General features: G+C 37.6%; 1 protein-coding gene across 3 annotated transcripts in view; it reads right to left on the bottom strand.

The window, feature by feature from the left end:
* The window catches only part of LOC122811523 (transient receptor potential cation channel subfamily M member 4-like), a 1,266,622-nt gene that overhangs the window by 402,954 nt on the left and 850,781 nt on the right, over nucleotides 1-12,887 (bottom strand). The window lies entirely within an intron of this gene.

The following is a 12,887-nucleotide window of genomic DNA, read 5'->3' as shown; positions in this document are numbered from 1 at the left end:
TGGATGTGCTTTGCAGCACCTCCTGTTTTGGCAGGAGTGGCTTTGACTGAGTGGGGGTGTGGGTGTACTAGGCTAGTTCTATGTTTTAAGTCTCTATAGTTCACAGTTTTCATATTCAAGAAAAGGAATTTAGATTTTCATACCATGAGAGTCTGTAGCTTCACACCTAGGTGGATAACAAAATAATCCAGGTAAAACCTAAGGCCTATAGAAAGCATATTTTACTGAAGTATAGGCAAGGAAACTGCCCTTCTGACCTTAGCTGTGTAACCCATTCCAAGGGGGACACATGAGCTGTGCCTGTTTGACTGACTTTGCTTGGAGTGGAAGAATTTACAAATGGAGATGAACAGACTCAAACCCAGAAACAGAGGCTGGAGCCAATTACCAAATTATAGCCTCAATTTCCAGTCTTCCTCATCATACTGAAGTTATATAGAATGTCAAAGCATTAAACAATGGCGTAATGAAGAAAAAATAAGTTCTTAAAGCAAATATAGTCCATCACATTCTCAAACCGTACGATATTCTAGAGGCAGACATTCTTAATAGAGTGAAAAATACTGGAAGTGAAAATCCTACCATCCTTTACAATGGTATACCCTTGCAGACATGCTAAAAATTCTTAACATTTCAGTGAATTACTTGAACTTAACCATAAAAATGATAACCCATTTAACATGTCTCTAGGCAAGACCTCCACCCTCATATCAGACCTAACAACCAGATGTCATGTCTACACAACAGCAGGTGATGCCGTGAAGCTATTTCCAAAACCTCCCTCACAGCAGAGCTCCGTAATGAATGTATTATATCCAAAGTGTGTAAAATCATACATGCCTTGGATCTGTAACTCATTAGTGAGGTCATTTTCTCAGGTGCAACAGCACAGCTTTGGAAATGAGCAAAAATAATCTCATTTCCCAGTTGAGATTGCCAAGAGCAGTAGAGTGAAATAAAAGTCTACTTTAACAATTTTACCTCTGTCAATAAAGTCATTGAAAAATATTTTATTTCAGTCGTTTCGTTATCTAAATGTATTTGGCTTACTGTGTAATGAACAACAGACTGGTTTGGATCATATCATAATGCCCTTATCGCACTCCCTCCTCTCACTTCGACCATTTGGGGGAAATACAGATCAGGGTACAGTAACAAGGTCAGTCATTTCAGATCCCAAAATCGGCTATAAGTCAGTACCCCACCCTTTCATGTTAAAGGCATGGGTCAAGCATGAACTAAACCATATCAGGCTGATCTATAGTTCACAAACTACAGTGCTAACAGGCACCTCATTGTGTTTGTCATGAGCGTCTTTTTTTTCATGCTCTGGCAAATGTGACATTAAAATGCTCCATTTTCTGTCCTCTCTCTTTTGCAGTATATTAAATCAACTATCTTATACCATCGGGAAATAAATGCTATTGTATATATTGAGAACTTATTTGATTCTTACTTCAAATGTTTAGCAACTCTACATTTTATTAAGGGTCAGTTCAGTGTAAATATCATACTATTAATATTGATAAAATGACAGCCTTACTGGTTGCCACTACTGCAATGTTACCCTGATACCCACCAAATTGTTGGATTCTTCTGACAGTCAGTACCTTACAGTATCTCCCTTCTCAAGCCACAAGAACAGTGTATTCTTGACTGCAGGCTGCTTAGCTCTGCATTAAGCCAAACTTTAGTCAAACGGGGTTTTCCTTCAAACTTTCTGTGCATTACAGCCCAGACTTCAAAGCTTGGGAAACATGGTCTACTGACTTATTTACCTCTCAATCAAGAAACAGCATTACTGTACAACAGTGAGCAAAGCCAACTCACTTTTGGTATACCTCAGAGTTGTATATTTCTGCTATGTACAGACTCTATCTGAAGTTTTTTCATAGTTTAACTTCCTTTAACTACCTTTTATTAATTCTCTGTACCTCATCACCATATGTTTTTTCATTTCCATATAGCAAACTTCTCATTGATAAAAGGATGCTTCAAAACGCAATCCAAAACTTTGGGAGGAGATTTAATTTTATTCTAGCCATTCGTTAACTAGGTAAGCAAGTTAAGGCAGAAGTAATTCTTTTTAGGGGTGACACTAGGAGCACTGACATTCTTAGAGTTGCCGAATTCACAAATTAAGGTGAAGGGAATCAAACCCAGGAATAGATACTTGCGCTTATTATCTCCTACCTTCAACCTTGCATGTTATACTGCTATCCAGTCTTATCACATTCATCCCTGCAGAATGCCACCACAGAAACAAGTGGTATCATGCAATCAGATGTTATAAATGGATATAAATTCCCAGCATTATTAGAGGCATCTGCAGGATGTCTTTACAGAACAAAAATAGAAACAGCATTTTCAGCATTACTAAGGACATCTGCAGGATATGTCTTTACAGAACAAAAATAGGAACATTTAAAATAAAGTGGTAAATTCTGGTGATTTTTTAACATGTTTGAACTAATGCATTAAATACAATGCATTTCCATACCATTTTGATACAATTATTACTGTTTTGCTTGCTGACTGTTCTCTATGCTGCTTGTCACATGACATTTCATTGACACTAACTGACAATGATCTCACCAAAAGTGAAGTTAGTTAATGCTATTACTTTTAGTAAGACAGGATGCTAAATTTAGGGAAGGAAGACCAGCAGTATAGTTGTTATGATCCCAGATATGCCACCGTCTCCTGGTACAGAATTATACTTGGGCTCCTAGGGGAAAAATTAAGTCTGACTGGCTTGTAAGCAAATGAGTAATGTTATTTTGTAGGATGCAGTCTATTTACTATGTCACATGTGACAATATTAAATCCACTTGTTCTGCTACATTAAGCATTAATATTTTAAAAGGTCTGAAATACTGAGTTCAGATTAGATGGCAGAAGTATATTAATATAATTATTAACTTAGTGGTTTACATTTTTATAAGGTACCCAAGGTTAAAATGGAAATACAACAAAATATCACTTGTAACAATAAAAGTATGACACCAAAAATATTAATATCCAGTTAATCAACTCCTGTGCGCAATCCTTTTATACATTATTACATAAACACAGTTGTAGTAGTTTAAAAGGTAAGGTGGGTCAATGGTTTGTCTGACTACTTCTTTATTGAGGAAGAGAGTTTTCACAGAAGCGGTACTAGATTATTTTGCTGAAAGTCTGTATTCCTGGTAAATGCATATTGTGCATACATTGCATGCTTTTACAATCAGACTTTAAAATGAATAGCTATCTATACATTGTAGAACACATCTGAAATATGTATAGAGTTTTTGCATCATCATTCTCATGGTCTGGCAGTTGGCTTAGAGGATTAAGGAGCTATTAATCAGCTGTTTCTTGTGGTGCAAGGTTTGAGTCCCTCAGCTTCCACTGCATGTGTGATGCTGAGAAATTCACTAAATCAGACACTGCTCCCAGGCAGAGTCTGAAAAGGGTTCATACAGAGTTGTGCTCTGCCTGGAAAACAAATATAAATAAATAAAGGTATATTCTCTCACATTGTCAGTGTTTTAGACCACTCCGGTCATCCTGAGCACTCAGCAAGTCATGCAACACAAGTCATTCACCAGACAAAAAGCTGAGATGTATGCTTTTAAGAGTACAGCAGCCAACACAATGTCTATGTATTCAGAAAGTCCCAGTCATTAAATTGCGAACTACATATTACATTACACTGTGTTTAACAGAACATATATAGTTATCAGTTACTATTCCATATATGCTGAATGTTACTTTAAGATAATAATTCAGAGACTTTTTTTTCTCATTTTAGAGTAGCTACACATTTTCTGTAATTACCCTTATTTATACACAGGCATCACTATAGATATGCACACATACCATAACACAAGACTCATTGAATTACTGGCTCTGTGGATGACAGTAACAGCAATGGAGTTTGGTGTATAGATTAGGAAACTTTGGTCATACCAATGCTCTTGTATAGATATATTTTTCTGTATATGTGCTGAAGCCAAAGGGTAAAAAGGTCACAAAGACAAACCATTCAGCACACACTGAAAGAAACACCCAGGTAAGCTAGAGTCTTCACTGTGTAATGCCATCAATCCTCTGTAGTGGAGGCCCATTGGACATATGGAAATAACCCCTTAAGGATGTACCAGTGTTTCAACTACATGGTTTCTGAATGTTGGCAAATTTTTACATTTTAAATCCACTGGGTTTGGATTTATTGCCCTGAATGCATCCATAAATATTTAACAGGTAAAAAGCCATGGGCATTCAGAAGCCATACAGCTGAAACTCTGGTGCGTCCTTCAGGGGTGAAACAGATACATGCCATTGGCCTCCACTACAGGCGGTTTAAGGTATTAGACAGTGAAGACCCTAGCCTGGCTGGGTCCTTCTTGTAGTGTTTGCTGTATATGTCTGTCAAACAGCATACGACTCAGGAGGCCATTGAGAGCCTAAGCCAGGGGTCAGCAACCTTCACTATCAAATTAGCCATTTTTGGCCCCTCTCCCACCAAATAAAATTCATTGGGAGCCACAAAACCTATTTGACCCCTAAAATGAAGCATATACAGATTTATATATAGTTATTATACTAAATATAAAAGAACTAAGTTTATAAGAGCAATATTTAAAATCCATCCCTATTTTTGTTCCTTTGTTGGGATTGCTTGATTGCTCTCAGAACATGTGTGTGTGTGTGTGTGTGTGTGTGTGTGTGTGTGTGTGTGTGTGTGTGTGTGTGTGTGTGTGTGTGTGTGTGTGTGTGTGTGTGTGTAAAATGCATGTTAACAGAAACCATGTTATTCTAGCAAGTTTCTAAGTTTATAACATCAGTATTTAAAGTCCATCCCTATTTTTGTTCCTTTGTTCCCATTTATTTGTGGCTCTGTCCAGACTTCTTGTGGTAAGACTTTGAGAGGTATGAGAGGTATGGAAACCTTCCAGGAGATGTTGCTGCCAGGGGATAGCTTGATCACTCAGTGTATGTGGAATGCATGGCAACAGAAACAGTGTTATTCTAGCAAGTTTCTCAGTTTATAAGAGCAATATTTAAAGGCCGCTGCTTGATCATTCTCAGTGTGTGTGTGTGTGTGTGTGTGTGTGTGTGTGTGTGTGTGTGTGTGTGTGTGTGTGTGTGTGTGTCTGTTGTGCGGTAGAGTGGCCATTATTTTTCAGAGCTACAGGGAGCCACTGCAGAGAGGTGGAAGAGGTGCAGGTTGCAGACCCCTGGCTAAGCCAAAATCTCAATTATCCCATTGTATGGTCTAGTTAAGTGACTTGTTTAGAGTTCAACAGTAGGCAAATGGAGTCTGTGGAAATCAATCCTTGGACTACAGGAAGCTGGTTTTCAATAGCTCATTTTTAAATTCTCTGTGCTACCTGACAGATGTTTCACATTACATCATAGCATTTTTTACCACTGCATACATCATTAAATATGATCTTAGCTAGTTTACAAATTGTGAACCAAGTTCTAATTCTGCTGCTCCTAGTGAAGAAGTGAATGTCTGCATGATGAAAGACACCAACACTCTTCCCCCCAGCTTTTGAAAAAAAAAGAACTGCAGTCTAGACAGGGCCGGTGTTAGCATTTTGGGGGCCCTCAGCAGATGTCAAGTTAGGGGGCCCCCTGGCACTTGAAGTCTATGTATCACCTTGTTACTGCCACCCTTCCTAAGAAACATTTTAGTTCATACTGCAAACTTTTAGGAGTGTTGCACAGGCACAGTACTATTACATTACAACAGGCCTGTGTAGCACATTATGTTGGACCATCTCACAAAGGGACATTTGCAGTTACTGAAATTTAGTTGCAACACTGATGCACTGCAGCAAATTTATTAACAGGTCTGGACTTAGGGGAAATGGCACCCTAGACCTACTGTTTCAGCATCACACACAGACACGCACAGACACCTCCAGTTTTCTCCTGTTTTTCCTCCATCTTGGGCACACTACTTATTTCTTCCTTTTCTCTCATGTTTCCTTATTCTTTAGTTTTTTTCAAGAAGCCATAACTCCCTATATGCTCTGAATTGTATTTTAAAGATTTTTTTCTTTTTACATAATCTTTCAACCAATGATAACTTGAACATAAATTATGATTGAGGAAAGAAATTATGTTGCTGTACAGCTTTAGTTTTCCTTGCATCCTTTCAACACACCTTTCCTGACCAAGACAGTCATTTAGGAAATAAGTCAGGGCACAAGAAGCCATAGGGTTATAGATGTTCTGGGATGTATTTTAGAGCATTTTCCCAGCCTTTTAATCCAGTGGCGACCTAACTTAAAAAAATGGGTAAGAAAGAATTTCAGGCTTTTTTCTTTCAAGAAAGTCATAAGTTGTACCCAAGACTTAATGTTCAACGATGACAGAATTGCAGCAACAATAAACAAATTGCCTGCCTCCCGAACCCCCCCCCACACACACACACACAAAAGACTGCCTAAGCATCATTCTGATGTTAGGCTAGGAATAAAGAAGAGGTTCAAACTGCCACAGTCATGTATTGCAAGTCACTGCAGACATACATATACATAGCATGCCTCCTCACTCCTCCACCCAAACTATCAAATGCAGCTACCTGTATGCATTCCTGAAGTGTGATTGTGAGGAAAGTGAAACAAATAATGATTGCAGTAATGTATTCTATGTTGTTGTTCCTAGACAGTACCCTGTCCCTACACAAACCATAGTAACCTTCTTTGTACACCTCTGAGGTCTGTGAGAAAAGTAAAAGAAAATAATGACCACAGTGTCCTGAGCACAAACACAAGCTATAATGACCTCATGTGCACACCTCTAAGGTTTGACTGTGATGAAAATTAAAGTAGTAATAACCACACAACCCACCCCCCACCACCACAACCACACACAACCTACAGCAGCTTCCTGTACACACACATCCAAGCAGGGCTGATATTAGCATGGCTGCAGTTGAGGGCAGAGGTCATTATCAGCTTTATTCTAACAGGGTCATATCACAGCCTGTTCAGGTTAAAGAGCGTAATCAGAAAATTAAAAAAAATTTCTCCTCACTTTTCCCAAACCAGCAACAGCTTTTGTGGGGTCCCTATAAATTCAGGGATGATTAAGTGAGCCCCCTGTATCCATTTATATAATCTGGGGAGTGAGGGCCCCCAGATTCTTAGTAGATTCAAGTGTCTAAATGTTCTGAGACATATTTTATGCCTCACTTTTGAAATATAATTACTTGTTAGCTACATGTTTTACTGATACCCAGAAGAATAATGTGTGTCCTGGCATTAAAGATAAAAATCACTGATACTTTTTTACGTATACACACACACACACACACACACACACACACACACACACACACACACACACACACACACACACACACACACACACACACACACACACACACACACAGACAAGTCGTAGCAATACTAGTTTTGTACCACTGGTACTGGCACACCAGATCAATGACTGCTATTTAGCAGTTAAACAGTAGCAGGTGTAAGTCACTTTTATTTACCTCAATGAGGAGTAATTACTTCAATGAGAAGTAATGCAATCTTGTCACTGTCCCGGATTTCACAGACCTCCTCTGATTTTGCTCATAATTTTGCTCTGTCCTTCATAAAAAGTTTGATTTGCTTGTGAATCATTTAGGACTACAGACTGTCAAATCCAGACATCAGAGTTTTATACTTATTGAGCAAAAAAATGCATGTCTATGTAAAATGTGTAATTCTATTAACTTTTAATTGAACTACAGTAATATTGAAAACATGTTCCTGATTTTGAGCCTTTATTCTGGTATTATTGGTATTGCGCTGAACTCTTCGACAAAGAATTTGGAAGTTATAGTATCTGCTCTTTTGTCAGTATTTATAAAACTCCTTGTACGAGAAAACCATCCATGAAGATCAGAAGCATCAGCTGTTCTTAAACTCCAAGGTATGCATTGAGATCAGTCATGCTGGGCTGATGACCTCTTCAGTGTTTACCTTGCCTATGTTCATTACCATCTTTATTATAACAAAGTCATATCACAGCCTAATCAGGAAATTAATACATTTTTTCCTCCTCATTTTTCCCCAATCAGCCGCAGCTTTTGTGGGGCCCCCATGCAGTCAAGGATGATTAGGGGGGGCCCTTGCAGCCATGGGTATTGCAGGTATCTAAAGCTGGATATGTTGTTAGTTTTAGTGGAGAGCATGTCCACCAGCAGGGTTTAACTAAGCCAGGGGCACTATGTCAGTGATAAAATATTTAATGGAATTGTGACAACTGTTGCTAATCAGTGATATCTTTGAATTTTAAAGGATATATAAATAATAGTCATTATCCACCTCATTCATTAAATATGAAAGATTCTTGTACTAGCTTTTGTTGTTTAGACAGATGTGTTACAACATATCAAGATAAGATAACTTGCAGTGGTTGGGGGCCCCCAGGAACAGGGGACCCCCAGTGACTGCAGGGTCACTGGTGCCTAAAAGCCAGCTATGAGTCTAGGGAAGATACTGTGCCCCGTTAAAATATTTCTGTGAATGCATGTGCATTCTGTGTTTTGTCGTAACAACAGAATATCTTAGAATCCTGGATTAAGTTATACATTTCAAACTAATATTTAAGTTAAAAGTGACCTAGCTTTTGACCAACATCTGTCTATTGTTGTAAGAAAGTCCTTTTATATTGCACAGCTTATAAACAAAGGGAGTGTGTCTAGATCTAGGGATGTCATTGCCTCACTTTACTCAGCCCTCATCTTTGCATATAATGTCCTCTTTGGCATTTATCTGTCCAGACATGCCACAACTGGAATGCCCACAAAGATACCTAAAAGGATACAAGGCCTAAACAACATATCCCACACAGACTAACTCAAAGACATGTCACTATGCTCTGTATCCTACTTCTAAGAGGTGACCTGTATCTGGCATACAAGACTTCCTCTGACCCATTACTGATGGATTTACTGCACATTAGCAAGTCAAATAGCATCAGAAATACTCAATCTAGGGATCTAAACCTCATCTGCAACATCAACAGAATGATTTGGAATGCACAAGTATATCTCACAGAGGATATTTCTGCTGTGGAACAGATTTCCCATCCACATCAAACAAAATGTATCCCTGTCCATATTCAAACATAACGTAGATCTCTGAATGGGAAACTAAATTTACCCCAGGACTGACAGAGGCACTCCTAAATGCTTTATCCTATGTATGGGTTCCCTCTTATCTATGGTATGATCCCAGTTATTTTTGCTAGGGGTAATATATGATTATTGGCCATAGGATGGATAAGGCAAATCTATATCCAAATAGGATATGTTATTTTGAGCACAAAAAGGGAAACTGGCTAGGTTTAAAATGGCTTGCAAGGGCAGCTAGCCTGGTACTTATCTATGAACCTACAAACTGGTGTCATAGTTACTACATAGGGTATCCTACAGGAAGCTATATGTCTGGCTGCCTGTCATGAACACTTACAGTTGTATGTATGCAGTACAGCAATATCAAATAAATCAAATAAAGAAGCAGAAAAAGTGCTGTTTTATTTTGAAGTCGTCACAATACAGCTCTCATTACCAAATTATATTGTGCTTCTAGATTATGAAACCATTGTGCAAATTCTTTGAAATCAGATTACATACAGAGATGCTTATTTTACAAGAAATGTAACTTATTGGCTTTACTCACCATTGTAACAGAAGATTCAGTCATACACTCAGTGCTTTTTCATTTGATATAGCAATGCAGCAAGTTGGAACAGTGTAGTAAGGAACAGCTTGTTTACTTCTGTTTTCCAGTGTGCTAAATTCTTGATAAGTTAAGAATTATGTTCTCTTGCCAAGTCCCATAATTCAAGAACCCCAAATTAGGGCTGCTACATGCTACAACATGGTTGAAGGAAATAACTGCCTATGCGGCACACGGTATAAGTGCACTAAGTTTAGAAACAGAACATAGGTGATCAAAGGTTTAAATCCAGATAACACTTGTGTTGGGTGGGTTTGGCATAGTGTTTAAGGTCTTCACCTCATAGAAACAAGATACAGGGTTTGATTCTGATCTGGGGTTATTGGTCAAGCTTAAAATGGCCCTTCAGGAAGTTAGCATAGTATTCACCTTTGACCTTTACTGGTTGACTCCAGCTCAGCAATGACTGTGGGTAGCAAGAAACTCAAACCACACAGGGCATTTCTCAACAACATTCATCTGACTTCAACAGTGAGCCAGAGGCTCTCACTGGACAAGACTGACATACTTAATATTAGGGAAAAATATCTTCAATCGTCTGAGTGCAATGCTTACCATTCCTTATCAGAAATCATTTATGAGATGGGTTAAATATGTCTACAACTCAAAACCAATAAAAAATGTACAGCAATATTTTCTGCCTAGAGCAGGTAGGGGGACTGGCAGAAGTTAAATAGTTCCATACGTTCACAGTATTTCAGGAACAAACAGTGCAAAGTGCCTGAGGAATATCATTATATTCTCTAGAGAGCTAAATTTAATTTCTTAACAAAAAGGAATGAAGTTTCCTTTATGATGTAAACTATTATATAAATCTTAACTTTTCGCCAGACAAAACTACAGTTAGGATTCATTCACACTGAACATTTCTACGTTAGGTAATTAAAACTGTATTTTGTCAAGTTTCATCAAAATAACAGAGCATTTTTATTTTTCATATATGGTCCATCAGACTTTGTAGTGCTTATATGCAGCTTTAAGTTGTATGTTCATGAAATCAGCCAGCTAGATGAAGTAGCAACGATGGCGTTAGAAATGTATAACCTGGCATTTTCCAGTTTATACAAGTTCTCTAATATTCTTAATAAAGAGCAAATTTAGAACCAGATGTATTGACTGTGGACTAAGTGAGCATCTAAGAATTTATGCAGTTATAAATATGCCATGTGATGTAATGGTTTCATATCTGGTATATCTTTTTTTCTGTACAATACATATAAAAATCAATGGTTTAGCCACAGTTTTCTAATTTGTGCAACAAGTTTCCCTGCTGGTGCATCTTATCCACAAGTGTGAGTCTGATTGGTTCACTGAGTATATGGTGTTTGGATGTGTGCACCTGTGTACATTCGTGTGTGTGTGTATGTTTGTGCAGTTTCCTCAAGGTTGAGTCGCATATGCTTGAGCATGCTGTCTCAATTGCCATTTGCTTGGATTTTCTTGCTTTAATCCTTACAGAGTTAAGATAGTGATTACTGGGTGGTCTGAGGCTCAGGCACCTTAGAGGCAGAGCAAGAAATGTACTGTCAGAGAGTGATCACTGTTTCCAAGATGCAGTGACTTCAGAGCGAGAATAAGGTATGGGTGGTACAGAAGGATAAAGTGGGGCTTGTGTCCTTGCAGAAACTACATATTCTGTTACTTCACAATTACTTGAAAAAGCACATGGTCAAGTACACACGTTAAAGGAATGTGTGCACACAACCTGGGATTTATGAGCATTTGTGATTCAGTTTCTCTGTTACATGATCTGATGTATTGTTCAGACATATGAGCAATGTAAAAGTTTTAAGTCTGCTATTAGGAAACAGGGCAGTATTTGGAGCCATTTCTGTAATTCTAGGTTGCCAGTGACATTTTATTTATTTTATTTTTATTTATTTTACATTTGTTGACCGGGCTAGTCTAACTGTATATATGTCCATTTTCAGTAGAGGCCCGGGGAGAAAAGCTCCACATAAGCAAATATTTACAACTTCAGGTACAGATAAATAATTCTGTAACAACTTAAAGTACAGTACTATTTTGAGCTGAAGAATACTCATTTTATATAGACAAATATTATTATTAAAGGAGCAGAGGATAAGAAACAGTTAGAGCAACAGACTATTTTAAAGTGGCACACAAAAAGAAAGAGAGGTAAAGAAAAAACACGAGTAGATGTAGCAGCTCAAGGAGCAGTATTTAGCAGAGTTATACCATTTATCCTATAGTAGCATAGCAACTTAAAGGGAAGCAAGTGGTAGTAAGTAAAAATAAAGTTTATATGGATGTTTTTATGTGTTGAATAGATTACTGCTACTTGCTAAGGAAGTACAGAATTAGAAAAAGAGTATGTGAGTGCAACTGTTAAAAATACTAAAATAAAGTAAAATTAAATTAAGTAAATTTAACTTGAACGGTAACAAATTAGCCACTTCAAATTCTTCACCACTAACCCACAATATGTATTATATAGACAAATATTATTATTAAAGGAGCAGAGGATAAGAAACAGTTAGAGCAACAAACTATTTTAAAGTGGCACACAAAAAGAAAGAGAGGTAAGGAAAAAACACGAATAGATGTAGTAGCTCAAGGAGCAGTATTTAGCAGAGTTATACCATTTATCCTACATGCAGTTTGCAGTCTGTTGACTGGAACTTGTTGAATACTTGCACACTATTTTTGTTGTGTCACACTAAGTAGCATGGCTATCAGTCTTACCACTTGTACATAAGGCGCATAGCCGCCAAGTAGTCAAAAATCTCAAAGCAGTAACCTCCAAGTTCAGAATGATGTGGAAGCAGTAATGTCTGCACAGCTTTTTTTTAATTAATAGAATGTTAAGAATATTAATTTAAATAAATATTAATTTAAGTGTTAAGAATATTAATGTTAAAATATACACAGTAGGACATCTATAATACCAGGGATTCAGATATAGAGCAAAATAATCTAGTACTCAGGTCAACTGATCACTTTGTGAAACCTTCCCTCTCCCAAATGCCAGGTAAAGGACCTTGTAATAAGTAAATACACCATTAGGCTACATATTGTGGGTTAGTGGTGAAGAATTTGAAGTGGCTAATTTGTCACCTTTCAAGTTAAATTTATTAACTTGTCCTTCCTAGTCATTATTTCTTTATTAATTCTTGTTTAGTAAAG

The sequence above is a fragment of the Protopterus annectens genome, chromosome 9.part0, assembly GCF_019279795.1.
Source record: "Protopterus annectens isolate FY-2018-M chromosome 9.part0, PAN1.0, whole genome shotgun sequence".
Lineage (NCBI taxonomy): Eukaryota > Metazoa > Chordata > Ceratodontiformes > Protopteridae > Protopterus > Protopterus annectens.
The sequence above is the reverse complement of the archived record's forward strand: the minus strand, read 5'-3'. Positions and strand labels throughout refer to the sequence as shown.